Genomic DNA, 13,538 nt, shown 5'->3' on the forward strand with positions numbered 1-13,538 from the left:
TCTATTGCAGCTGAGACCTTCAAGATTGAGCCTGCATTGATTAACATGATCGAGAGACGCCAGTACGGTGGGGAACCAGGTGAAGATCCGAATCTTCACATTCAGTCCTTTATCCAATATTGCTCCACCATCAAGCAAAAGGGATTGACTCCGAAGCAGACTATGGAGATACTTTTCCCGTTCTCTTTGAGTGGGAAAGCTAAACTGTGGATTAATGGGTTGAATCGGGCGGCTTTGAAAATCAATAATTGGGAATCCTTGGCTCTTGCTTTTTATGTTAAATATTTTCCACCTGAGAAAACGGCTCGTCTGAGGGGTCAGATATTAGGTATCTCACAACAAGCGGATGAGAGTTTGTTCGAGGTTTGGGAGAGATTCAAGGATTTGCAAAGAGAATGCCCGCACCATGGTTTGGAAGATTGGTTCTTGATTCAGCAGTTTTATAATGGTCTGGGCAATGAGTCTAGATGTTTGTTGGATTCAGCTGCCAGTGGGAGGTTCATGCAACTTGAGGTGCCTAGTGTAATCCCCCGTAAATTTATAAATTTTATTAATATATATTAACGTACATTATTTATATTTAAATAGAATTTATGAATTTTAAGTAATAAATATATAATTGACGTATATTTATTTATTACATTTTAATATTTTCAACGATTTACGAAATCAAAAATGATTTTAGAATTTTAAGTTAAAACGAATTTGAATTACGAAAATCGTTTGAATTTAGAAAACGATCCTATTTCGGTTTTGGATTCGAAACCTAAAATTAAACTCCTAACTCTAGCCCAATTGGTGAAGCCCAAAGTAATAAAACCCAAACTACATACTCCCTTTCTCTTTTCCTAATTCACGTGAAAACAAAAACCAAAACAAACCCATCCCTTCTCCTTCACTATTCACGTAAACCAGGATTTCTCAAACCCTCCTCCCTCACTCTTCCGTCACTGCGTCCCTTACTCTCAGCCGCCACCACCGCCGGAAGCTTTCCCCTCCGCCGCGCCGCCGGTAACCCTTCGATCTCCTTCTTCGTTCCCCTTCTTGTTTAAGCTTTCACGCACAGCAATTCGTGAGCCTCCTCCCTCTCGTCCTCCTTGCAGCCCTCCTCACTTCAGCCACCGTAGCCGCCGCAACAACCGCCTCCGTCGCTGCAACCCCGCCGCCGGTAACTCCCTCATCTCCCCTCTGTTTCTTCTTCTTTCTCCCTTTCGTTTTTCTCTCCACCTCAAGGCCTTGTTTTCTTGCACAGCCACCGCGACCACCAAGCCTGCCGTGCCTGCACCACCACTCGCGGCCGCCGAGCAAGCTCTACCACCTCCAGCCACGCCTCTCACCGTCGGCCGCCCCCTCTCTCTCCTCCCTATTTGGTTAACTTTCTTAAACCCTAAGTTATTGAAATGTTTTGATTTAAGTTTATTGATTTTAATTTATGTTTCTTGAATTATATTATCAATCTTTATAGTTAAATTATAATTTTCGGATTTGATATTGATATTGTAAATTAATTAATTTCAGTTTTGGTTGATTAATATGTGAGTTAAGGTTTTAAATTAGTTTAGTGATTTAATTCATGTTTATTGAATTTAAATTATAATTTATTATGATTAAATTATATTTTCAGATTATATAATATGTTTAAATAATAAATTCAATTTTCAGATGATTATGCGATTACATTGAAGTAATGATTTCTAATTATTAAAGCATGAATTTTTAAGGTTTTAATAGTTTTAAAATCATGGTATGATGTTTATGAGTTATTAAGGTTATTGTTTTTATGATTTTAAGCATATTAATTATGGTTTGGCAAAGTTTTAAACTATTTTATATTGCTGGAATTTTGAAAAGGGATGCTTTATTGGAGTTTATGATAATTGGTGATCATTAGTGTAGTAATCACTATTCTAGGAAGTTAATGAATTAAGTTTCGATGTTGGGGAATGTTCAAAATATGTTTAGGATGTATTTAGAATACTTTAGTATTGCTGTAAATTGTTGGATATTGATTGGGGAATTTTATTGGTTGTTTTTAGGCGGAGAATTCTTTGTAGGCGATTTTTGAATTCGTTAAAGTGGCCTATCAGTTTGTTTACACAAGGTACGTACATACCTGTGTGCTTGGATGTGTGTTGTATTGAGAATATGATGAATATATGTATGAACTTGTTTATGTTGGAATTTCATGTTCAATGTCGTTGAATTAATGCGTTGAGCATAGAACTTTATTTATAAGAATTGAATCATGTTAGCATGGAATATGGATGCAAGCATGTTGGTTTTGTGGAACTTCATATTATTTAATATTGGTTTAGATCTTTATTGATCGTTGTTCCTCTTTAGATTTTCACTACTTTATAAGGGCCGAGGACCTTGTTTGGTAGTTGAACCTTATACCTAATAAAGGTTTTTAAATATGGATAAAGGAAGGATTAAAATAGTTGGAATTGGCTCTTGGTTGAACGTTGTGATCACTTGTTTAATTCAAAGATAAAAGAAGTTGTGTTTACTTGTTGAATATAATATTTATGTTTGATGAGTCATAACCAAGTATTAAAAGTTAAGTCATGTAAAGTGAAAATGAGTAGCAATAGCTTTAGACTGTGCACGTCTAAAGTGACGGAAAATCAGGAGTTGGGGTCATGGGTAGCCTATGACTTTTTCTGGGGCCGGATTGATCACCGGTTCTATTTTTATTTAAAAGTCCCTCGATATCGCAGGTCATTGGGGTTTACGGAGTCGCGCCCGTACCTCGTCTTCCTTAGTGAAGAAGAAGAAGTTTCTAGTAGCAACTCGGTCCATTGACTATTTCAATTAAAATAATGTTATTGTCGTAAAAGTCTAGTCCAGTGTAGCCTAGCCTAGTAAAGTGTGGTCGTGAAATTAACATGTTTTGTCTACCCTTACTCGTGTTTTATTAGTACCATGTAAGGTGTGTTCGTTCAATAGTATCATGTTAGGATTATTATTGTTTTAGTATGTAGTACTCAGCTTTGCTGATTACGTGCTTTTGCTTGTGCATGTTGATCATGGCTATGCCTTATTGATCCTGTGATGACCCAATCTTTGGTGAACAGTCTCTAAGGATCAATAAGCATTGTCCATCTGCAGGTTTGAAGATGTTGCATCATTGGGATCGGGAATAGAGAGCTTGTATTTAGTTTTGATTTGCTAAGTTAACTTGGGTTTGTTAAATGGGACTTTAAACTTGTCGTACTATTTATATTTCCTTATTTTCGTTGGATGATTTTGGGATTAAACCTGTAATCGATTATTTATAAACCTAAAGTTAGTTTTATGTTTTCCGCTGCAAAATTCTGAATAAGCCGTTACGTTTTCACACGGGCGATAATGCCTTGATAATTCTCTACGCTTTATATTAAAATGTTATTTTAGAAAAGAGAGAATTGTCGGGGTGTTACAAAGTGGTATCTAGAATCTAAGGTTTTACTTTAATAAATTTTTAGGCGCCTAACTATCTAGTTATTTAAAATAAATTTCTTAAAAATCGAGATTCTACGTATTATAGTGTTCAAAAATTGGTACTTTTTTTTGGGGGGCCGATTTCCTTTTATCTCGTTTGAAAGTATATAATATTTTTTATTAAAGTTCGAAATCAAATTATTTATTCGAATTAAAGCGATACTTTCAACATTTTTATTTTCCTTATTATTTATTATTCAAAAATAAATAAAAATGAATACACTTTTCAATGGAGTTCAAATTTTCTTTTTAAGTTGTTTCAAGATTTAAAATTCGTTATTTAGGAAATATAAATCTTTTTCGAATTAATAACTTTATTTTCGAATTTATTCGCTACGCATTTCCTTAATTTATTTTATTTTATTTATTTTATATTTTTATTTATGTTATTATTCTATGTTATAATTTTCTTATATCATCGTCCTTTTACTTTGTTATTTAAATTATTTCAATGCTTTAGTTTATGAGAGATGGGTAGTATAAGAAGGGCATATAAGATAGAATTATATGTGCATTAGTAGCTAGTCAATGATAAGAAATTGATTGTTATGTATGTGCATGTGCTAATTGTTTAAGTGTTACATTTACATGTGCATAAAGAATTGTTTGATTCCACCAAACTTATTGATTATTGAACCTTGTTTATGTTTTGGCTGGAAAATCGTTAGTGAGACCTTGAATTGTTTATTTCAGGAATAAAATGTTTCTTTCCAAGTATACCAACATAGGATCCTTCGAGAAACTTGATATAGAAACCCCTGATATTTACGTGAAGAAAATTGTGTTTGGATGTGAATATTATGCTAAAGTTCAAGGGCAACCTATCTTAATGAGAAAAGATATCATAGCAGCCACTATCATTAATTGCTTACCTAACAAATTTCCATACCTAGAACTCAAGGAAAAGTTTAAAGACATGCATTCTGATAATGGAACTCCAAACTTGGCTAAGTATGGGACCTGGGATGGTAGATGGAAATATGATTCAGAAATTCTGACCACCATTATTGAAGCGGCAGAAAGTGGGTTTAGAGACGGTAAAATCGTAGGAAGTCATGTTGGGGATTCAGTTACAGAAGAACCTATGGGAATAAGTGTAAATAATGACCTAGAGGAAAATGATGTAGCTGTGGAGAATGAGAATGTAGGTGTTGAGGCAGAGAATCCTAACCTAGTGGCCCATGAGCCAACCATTGAAATTTCTAGTGATTCAGATGCAGAGCTCGAAAGTGAACAGGCGGCAAAGGAGCCTAATCAAGATGAAGATATGGAAGAAGATGAAGACCCTGAAGAAGAGTTCGATGATCTTGAGATCTAAATTTCACTCTGCAAGTTTCAGGAGCAATGAATAGGCAAGAGGCCACAAATATTTTGAAGTCATAAATAGTTAATTAGCACTTTTATGTTTTAAAGAATAAGTAGAAAAGTACAACTGTTTAAGGCTTAAGTTTATTGAAGTTTGAAATATTCTTTATTATTTTCAAGGATGTAATAAACCTCTATGGAGTTAGCAATAAAAGTTAAAGTTTTCAAGGAATTGTTCTTTATTCTATTTTGAGGATTCCATAATACCCCAACCTCTAGGTAGTACGTCGTGGATTAATCTTCCTATTGGTTGCATACTCAGTGTGAATTGTGGATCTATTCAATTGCCACAAAAATATTAAATGATTTGAGTACATAAAGGAAGTGAGGGCCAATCTAGACCCTCATGACCAATATGATTCAAAATGTTATGCCTTATGTGTAGTGCGTAAATGTCTTTCGCGAATTATTGAGGATGATTATTTTCCAATGATTATTGCATCTTGTAGACGATCGTTGCACCTTCGTAAACGATTGTCGTGCCTTCGTAAATGATGTGTATTAATGTGAACATTGTTGGTTGAGGCGATCTTTATGGTCAATTCAAGTATTAAATTGTATGGGATAACGTATAAGTGATGTTTCAAACCTAAAGTAGAATATACTAATTGCAGGTCGCGTTCTAGAATGGCCAACAACAATGATCTAGCTGCTGCGATTCGCCTCTTGGCGGAAAAGCTAACCCGGGAGAGAACTGAGCGCCCCGATTCTGCAGGGGAAATGTTTGAAAGACTTTCTAAGGTTAAGCCACCGTATTTCAATGGGCAAGCAGACCCAACCTTCTTGGAAAACTGGATTAGGGAGTTTGAGAAACTATTTGAGGCTGTGAGTTGCCCTGGGAGTATGAGAGTAAGTCAAGCTGTCCTTTATCTGAAAGATGAGGCCGACCTTTGGTGGAAGGAAAATGGAAATAGACTAAGTGCTGTCGAGGGATTCAATTGGAATTCATTCATAGTTGCCTTGAGGGGGGAGTTTTATCCTCCTTTTATGAGAAAGCAGAAAGCGCAGGAGTTCATCAACCTTAGGATGGGGAATATGACTATTGCTGAATACTATAGCAAGTTTATAGCTTTATCGAGGTTTGCACCTGAGGTGGTAGCTACTGAGGAGCTAAAGGCTCAAAGGTTCGAGCAAGGGCTGACTGATGAAATTCAACTGGGATTAGGTGGGGAAACTTTTACATCCTTAGACATAGTGTATGGGAGAGCCGCTCATATTTATGGTCTGCAGTTTAGAAGGGACAAGAAAACTATAATAATTGGGGAAAAGAGAAAAGATTTTAATGCTGAGGGTAACCAAGAAAACTTAAAAAGGAATAGAAACGGAAATGGGAATGGAAATGGAAATTTCCAAGGAGGAAACAATCAGGGGCACCACAACAACTCGAACCAATCTAAGAGAGTGCATCATTGCAAGATGTGTAGTAACAATCACCCTGGTAAGAACTGCAAAGGAGAATTAGTGACCTGCAACTATTGTCAGAAAAGGGGACATAGGGAGTATGAGTGCTTCACTAAGCACAGAAAGGAACAAAATAGTAATGGAGGTGGAAACCAAGTGAGGTTTAACCAGTCTGGAGGTCAAAATTCAAAGCCTGGAGGGGCACAAAACAATCAAGAGAACTATAATAAGCCTGCAAACGATAACAACAACCCGAATAAGGCTCCAGGAAAGTTGTACATGATGAATCAGAATGAGGATGAACGATCTGCCGATATAGATTCTGGTACTTTTCTATTAACTCCGCGCAAGTTAAGCATTATTTAATTCGTGGTGACTTGTTCTTTTGTTTCGTCATCTGTTGTGAAAAGTCTAAAGTTAGTAGTTTTAATGAAATAGGAATTTTGAGAATAGAATTCGTCGAAAGAGAATTTTGGTTAGCTATTCCTTGAGGTGAGTTACGAGGGCGTAACTCGTTTTCTTTAAGGGGGGTAGAATGCGATAGAAATTCGCGCTTTTCACCTATTTTATGGCATTTTTATGCATTTGTATGCTTATTTTAGCAAATTTTACAAGTTTAGGCAAGACAAATAGACTCTCCGCATAAGAAAAGGTGTTCATGAGTAACACAAACAGCTTTGAGTTGGCAAAATAGTGCACTTAGGTGGCACAAGTACTTCTTTAGTAAGAATAAGTTAAAAGCTTTTGGGGAAAATGTGGGAAATTTCGTGTCAAGTTTCGGGACGAAACTTCTTTTAAGAGGGGTAGATTGTAATCCCCCGTAAATTTATAAATTTTATTAATATATATTAACGTACATTATTTATATTTAAATAGAATTTATGAATTTTAAGTAATAAATATATAATTGACGTATATTTATTTATTACATTTTAATATTTTCAACGATTTACGAAATCAAAAATGATTTTAGAATTTTAAGTTAAAACGAATTTGAATTACGAAAATCGTTTGAATTTAGAAAACGATCCTATTTCGGTTTTGGATTCGAAACCTAAAATTAAACTCCTAACTCTAGCCCAATTGGTGAAGCCCAAAGTAATAAAACCCAAACTACATACTCCCTTTCTCTTTTCCTAATTCACGTGAAAACAAAAACCAAAACAAACCCATCCCTTCTCCTTCACTATTCACGTAAACCAGGATTTCTCAAACCCTCCTCCCTCACTCTTCCGTCACTGCGTCCCTTACTCTCAGCCGCCACCACCGCCGGAAGCTTTCCCCTCCGCCGCGCCGCCGGTAACCCTTCGATCTCCTTCTTCGTTCCCCTTCTTGTTTAAGCTTTCACGCACAGCAATTCGTGAGCCTCCTCCCTCTCGTCCTCCTTGCAGCCCTCCTCACTTCAGCCACCGTAGCCGCCGCAACAACCGCCTCCGTCGCTGCAACCCCGCCGCCGGTAACTCCCTCATCTCCCCTCTGTTTCTTCTTCTTTCTCCCTTTCGTTTTTCTCTCCACCTCAAGGCCTTGTTTTCTTGCACAGCCACCGCGACCACCAAGCCTGCCGTGCCTGCACCACCACTCGCGGCCGCCGAGCAAGCTCTACCACCTCCAGCCACGCCTCTCACCGTCGGCCGCCCCCTCTCTCTCCTCCCTATTTGGTTAACTTTCTTAAACCCTAAGTTATTGAAATGTTTTGATTTAAGTTTATTGATTTTAATTTATGTTTCTTGAATTATATTATCAATCTTTATAGTTAAATTATAATTTTCGGATTTGATATTGATATTGTAAATTAATTAATTTCAGTTTTGGTTGATTAATATGTGAGTTAAGGTTTTAAATTAGTTTAGTGATTTAATTCATGTTTATTGAATTTAAATTATAATTTATTATGATTAAATTATATTTTCAGATTATATAATATGTTTAAATAATAAATTCAATTTTCAGATTATGCGATTACATTGAAGTAATGATTTCTAATTATTAAAGCATGAATTTTTAAGGTTTTAATAGTTTTAAAATCATGGTATGATGTTTATGAGTTATTAAGGTTATTGTTTTTATGATTTTAAGCATATTAATTATGGTTTGGCAAAGTTTTAAACTATTTTATATTGCTGGAATTTTGAAAAGGGATGCTTTATTGGAGTTTATGATAATTGGTGATCATTAGTGTAGTAATCACTATTCTAGGAAGTTAATGAATTAAGTTTCGATGTTGGGGAATGTTCAAAATATGTTTAGGATGTATTTAGAATACTTTAGTATTGCTGTAAATTGTTGGATATTGATTGGGGAATTTTATTGGTTGTTTTTAGGCGGAGAATTCTTTGTAGGCGATTTTTGAATTCGTTAAAGTGGCCTATCAGTTTGTTTACACAAGGTACGTACATACCTGTGTGCTTGGATGTGTGTTGTATTGAGAATATGATGAATATATGTATGAACTTGTTTATGTTGGAATTTCATGTTCAATGTCGTTGAATTAATGCGTTGAGCATAGAACTTTATTTATAAGAATTGAATCATGTTAGCATGGAATATGGATGCAAGCATGTTGGTTTTGTGGAACTTCATATTATTTAATATTGGTTTAGATCTTTATTGATCGTTGTTCCTCTTTAGATTTTCACTACTTTATAAGGGCCGAGGACCTTGTTTGGTAGTTGAACCTTATACCTAATAAAGGTTTTTAAATATGGATAAAGGAAGGATTAAAATAGTTGGAATTGGCTCTTGGTTGAACGTTGTGATCACTTGTTTAATTCAAAGATAAAAGAAGTTGTGTTTACTTGTTGAATATAATATTTATGTTTGATGAGTCATAACCAAGTATTAAAAGTTAAGTCATGTAAAGTGAAAATGAGTAGCAATAGCTTTAGACTGTGCACGTCTAAAGTGACGGACAATCAGGAGTTGGGGTCATGGGTAGCCTATGACTTTTTCTGGGGCCGGATTGATCACCGGTTCTATTTTTATTTAAAAGTCCCTCGATATCGCAGGTCATTGGGGTTTACGGAGTCGCGCCCGTACCTCGTCTTCCTTAGTGAAGAAGAAGAAGTTTCTAGTAGCAACTCGGTCCATTGACTATTTCAATTAAAATAATGTTATTGTCGTAAAAGTCTAGTCCAGTGTAGCCTAGCCTAGTAAAGTGTGGTCGTGAAATTAACATGTTTTGTCTACCCTTACTCGTGTTTTATTAGTACCATGTAAGGTGTGTTCGTTCAATAGTATCATGTTAGGATTATTATTGTTTTAGTATGTAGTACTCAGCTTTGCTGATTACGTGCTTTTGCTTGTGCATGTTGATCATGGCTATGCCTTATTGATCCTGTGATGACCCAATCTTTGGTGAACAGTCTCTAAGGATCAATAAGCATTGTCCATCTGCAGGTTTGAAGATGTTGCATCATTGGGATCGGGAATAGAGAGCTTGTATTTAGTTTTGATTTGCTAAGTTAACTTGGGTTTGTTAAATGGGACTTTAAACTTGTCGTACTATTTATATTTCCTTATTTTCGTTGGATGATTTTGGGATTAAACCTGTAATCGATTATTTATAAACCTAAAGTTAGTTTTATGTTTTCCGTTGCAAAATTCTGAATAAGCCGTTACGTTTTCACACGGGCGATAATGCCTTGATAATTCTCTACGCTTTATATTAAAATGTTATTTTAGAAAAGAGAGAATTGTCGGGGTGTTACACCTAGAGCTATGGAGGTGATTGAGGAGATAGCCATTCACAATGCCCAGTATGGAAATCCTAGAGGTCTATCTAACAGGGGTGGTAAGCATGATTTAAATTCTATTGAACAATTAACTGCCCAATTGACTGCTTTACATTATAAGTTCGATAATATGCAAGCGGCCAATGCTCAATCTGCCCAACCTGTTAGTGTAGCTGCTATGAGTGCCCAACCTACTACTATTTGTGAAAGTTGTGGAATGTCTGGTCATTATGCACAGGAATGTAGAAGCTCTATTGAACAATGTAATGCATTTCAATCCTACAATCAAAACAACCCATTCTCCAACTCTTACAATGAGGGCTACAAAAATAACCCTCTGCTTTCCTACAGGAGCAACAATATCCAAAACCCTCACCAAGTTCAACATCCACCACCACAACCATATCAACCCCCACACCAACAATCTTACCAACCCCGAAACAACTACAACCAACAGTCTAGTGGGCCACCTGGGTTCTCTAGACAACACACATCACCCCCACAACCACAACTTCAAGCCACACAGCCTGACCCTATGCTAGTAGAGATGAGAAACATGATGCTACAAATGCAAAAATGTCTAAGTGAAAAGGATGCAAAAATCGATGCTCTTACTGCTCATAACAAGATCATTGATACACAGTTGGCACAGATGGCTACTACTATTGCAGGGAGGCCACCAGGCCAACTTCCTTCACAGCCCGAAAATAGGGAGACTGCTAATGCAATTACATTGAGGAGTGGTAGGGATTATGATGGTCCTTCTATGCCGGTTGAGGTTGATCCCGGGGTGTCTGCTAGTGATCTGGTCAGTGAGGAAATCCCGAAGATAGTTATGGGTGAAAAGGAAGCTGAAAAGGTAGTCAACGAGAATGAGGCTACAACTGCGGTTAAGAAGGGGGCGGATATACAAGTACCACCTATTGCACTCCCCTTCCCAAACCGACAACTCAAGAATAAGCTAGACAAGCAGTTTGGCAGATTCTTGGAAGTGGTCAAAAATTTGCAGGTAACGGTTCCTTTTACTGAATTAATTTTACAAGTTCTTGCTTATGCTAAATTCATGAAAGATATTTTGACCAGAAAACGTGCTTTTTGTGAGGTAGAGACTGTAGCTTTCACTGAGGAATGTAGTGCTTATTTGCAAAACAAGTCTCCACCTAAACTTAAGGACCCCGGGAGTTTTTCCATCCCATGTAACATTGGCACCGTATTTATTGATAAAGCTTTATATGATCTAGGTGCTAGTGTGTTTGTCATGCCTTTGTCTGTCTGTACTAAACTGAATATGGGTGAGCTTAAGGTTACCAATATCACTCTACAAATGGCCGACCGTTCTGTCAAATACCCCTTAGGTGTTTTAGAGGACGTCCCTGTTAGAGTAGGTAAATTCTATATACCTGTGGACTTTGTAGTATTAGACATGCAGGAGGATTCTCAAATTCCCATAATCTTAGGTAGACCCTTCCTTCACACGGCGGGGGCGGTAATTGATGTTAAAAGTGGGAAATTGACATTGTCTGTTGGGGATGATAAGGTGACTTTTAATCTGAATAGTGCCTTAAAAAGTCCCATGCTAGAGGAGGAACAATGCTATCGCATAGATGTAGTCGATTTTATTACTCGTGATAACGTCTCCCAAGTTCTCTAAAGAGACCCTTTGGAGGCAGTGCTTCGTTGTGAGTCTTCTGCAGGTGATAGCAGTTCTTGGAGTGCTGAAGTGGATGCTCTGGAGTTGACTCTTAATGGTGGAGAATCTGAGCCGGAGAGCACCAAATTGAAGAGGTTAGTTCGACCGGTTTGTTCTGTTAAAGAGGTAAAGATGCCCCGTTTGTGTTTACTGATGCTTGTCTTGAAGCTTTTGACAGGATTAAACAGGCACTGATTTCGGCTCCCATCATCCGTTCTCCCGAATGGGATATTCCGTTTGAGATAATGTGTGATGCAAGTGATTATGCAGTTGGGGCAGTGCTGGGTCAGAGAAAGGAGAAGGTTTTACATGCCATCTATTATGCAAGTAAGACCTTGGATGAAGCCCAAGTTAATTATACAACTACTGAGAAGGAGCTTCTAGCTATAGTCTATGCCTTGGATAAATTCCGCACCTATCTGATTGGATCCAAGGTGATAGTCTATACTGACCATGCGGCCCTTAAGTATCTGCTCTCTAAGAAGGAAGCCAAGCCTAGGCTTATTCGATGGATACTACTGCTACAAGAGTTCGATCTAGAGATCCGCGACAAGAAAGGGGCTGAGAATGTGGTTGCAGATCACTTGTCTAGATTGAGGTATGACGATGGTAAGGGATCTACACCGATTGATGATTCATTTCCAGATGATCATTTACTTGCACTTGCCAGTCAGTCACCATGGTTCGCAGATTTTGCTAACTACATTGTAGGTAGAATTCTTCCGGCCGATCTTTCATATCAACAGAAGAAGAAATTCCTACATGATGTCCGGTTCTACTTTTGGGACGACCCTTATTTGTTTCGTGAGACTGCTGAAGGGTTATACAAGCGTTGTATTCCAGAATGGGAAGTTCAAGGTGTTATCAGTAGGTGTCATTCTTCACCTTATGGTGGTCACCATGGACCGTCTAAAACAAACGCTAAGCTGTCACAATGTGGTTTTTACTGGCCTACTATGTTCAAGGATGCACAGGCTTTTATTATGGCTTGTGATGCGTGCCAGAGGGCCGACACTATTTCGAGGAGGTATGAGATGCCACAGAACGGGATCCTTGAGGTTGAGATTTTCGATGTGTGGGGAATTGATTATATGGGACCATTCCCATCGTCCAAGGGTAACTTGTATATCCTTGTTGCTGTAGATTATGTGTCAAAGTGGGTGGAAGCCGTTGCCTCACCTACTAACGATGCTAAGACAGTCATCTCCCTGTTCAAGAAGATCATTTTTCCTAGATTTGGGGTTCCGCGCGCTTTGATCAGTGATGGAGGGTCACACTTCCATGAGAAGCATCTGGATGCGCTCCTGCGCAAGTATGGAGTTTATCACCGCACTGGACTAGCCTACCACCCTCAGACGAGTGGTCAAGTTGAGGTCTCCAACCGAGAGATCAAATCTATCCTTGAGAAAGTGGTGGCAAAGTCTAGGAAGGATTGGAGCGATAAGCTAGATGATACTCTATGGGCATACAGAACCGCCTTTAAGACACCTATTGGTACCTCCCCGTATCGGTTGGTGTATGGCAAGGCATGTCACTTACCAGTAGAAATGGAGTACAAGGCTTATTGGGCAATCAAACATCTCAACATGGATGCAAAGCTAGCCGGTGAGAAGCGGTTACTTCAATTGGGTGAGCTCGATGAATTCCGACTACAAGCCTATGATAGTGCCCGGATTTACAAGGAAAAGACCAAGAAGTGGCACGACAATCACATTTTGCATAGAGAGTTCGCGGTGGGCGACAAGGTTCTACTTTTTAACTCTAGGCTTAAGTTATTTCCTGGAAAACTTAAGTCTAGGTGGTCTGGGCGGTTCACTGTGACTATGGTAAGCAAGTTTGGGTCTGTTGAAGTAGAGAATGAGAATGGT

At 37.8% G+C, this 13,538-nt stretch overlaps 1 non-coding gene across 1 annotated transcript; it reads right to left on the bottom strand.

Moving 5' to 3' along the window:
- Window positions 1–306: 306 nt before the first annotated feature.
- LOC130470907 (small nucleolar RNA R71) lies at window positions 307–413 on the bottom strand. Its single transcript, XR_008931623.1, has one exon. It is a non-coding gene; the product is annotated as a small nucleolar RNA R71 (small nucleolar RNA).
- Between the last annotated feature and the right edge of the window lie 13,125 nt (window positions 414–13,538).

This window comes from Spinacia oleracea, chromosome 3, assembly GCF_020520425.1.
Source record: "Spinacia oleracea cultivar Varoflay chromosome 3, BTI_SOV_V1, whole genome shotgun sequence".
Taxonomy (NCBI): Eukaryota; Viridiplantae; Streptophyta; class Magnoliopsida; order Caryophyllales; family Amaranthaceae; genus Spinacia; species Spinacia oleracea.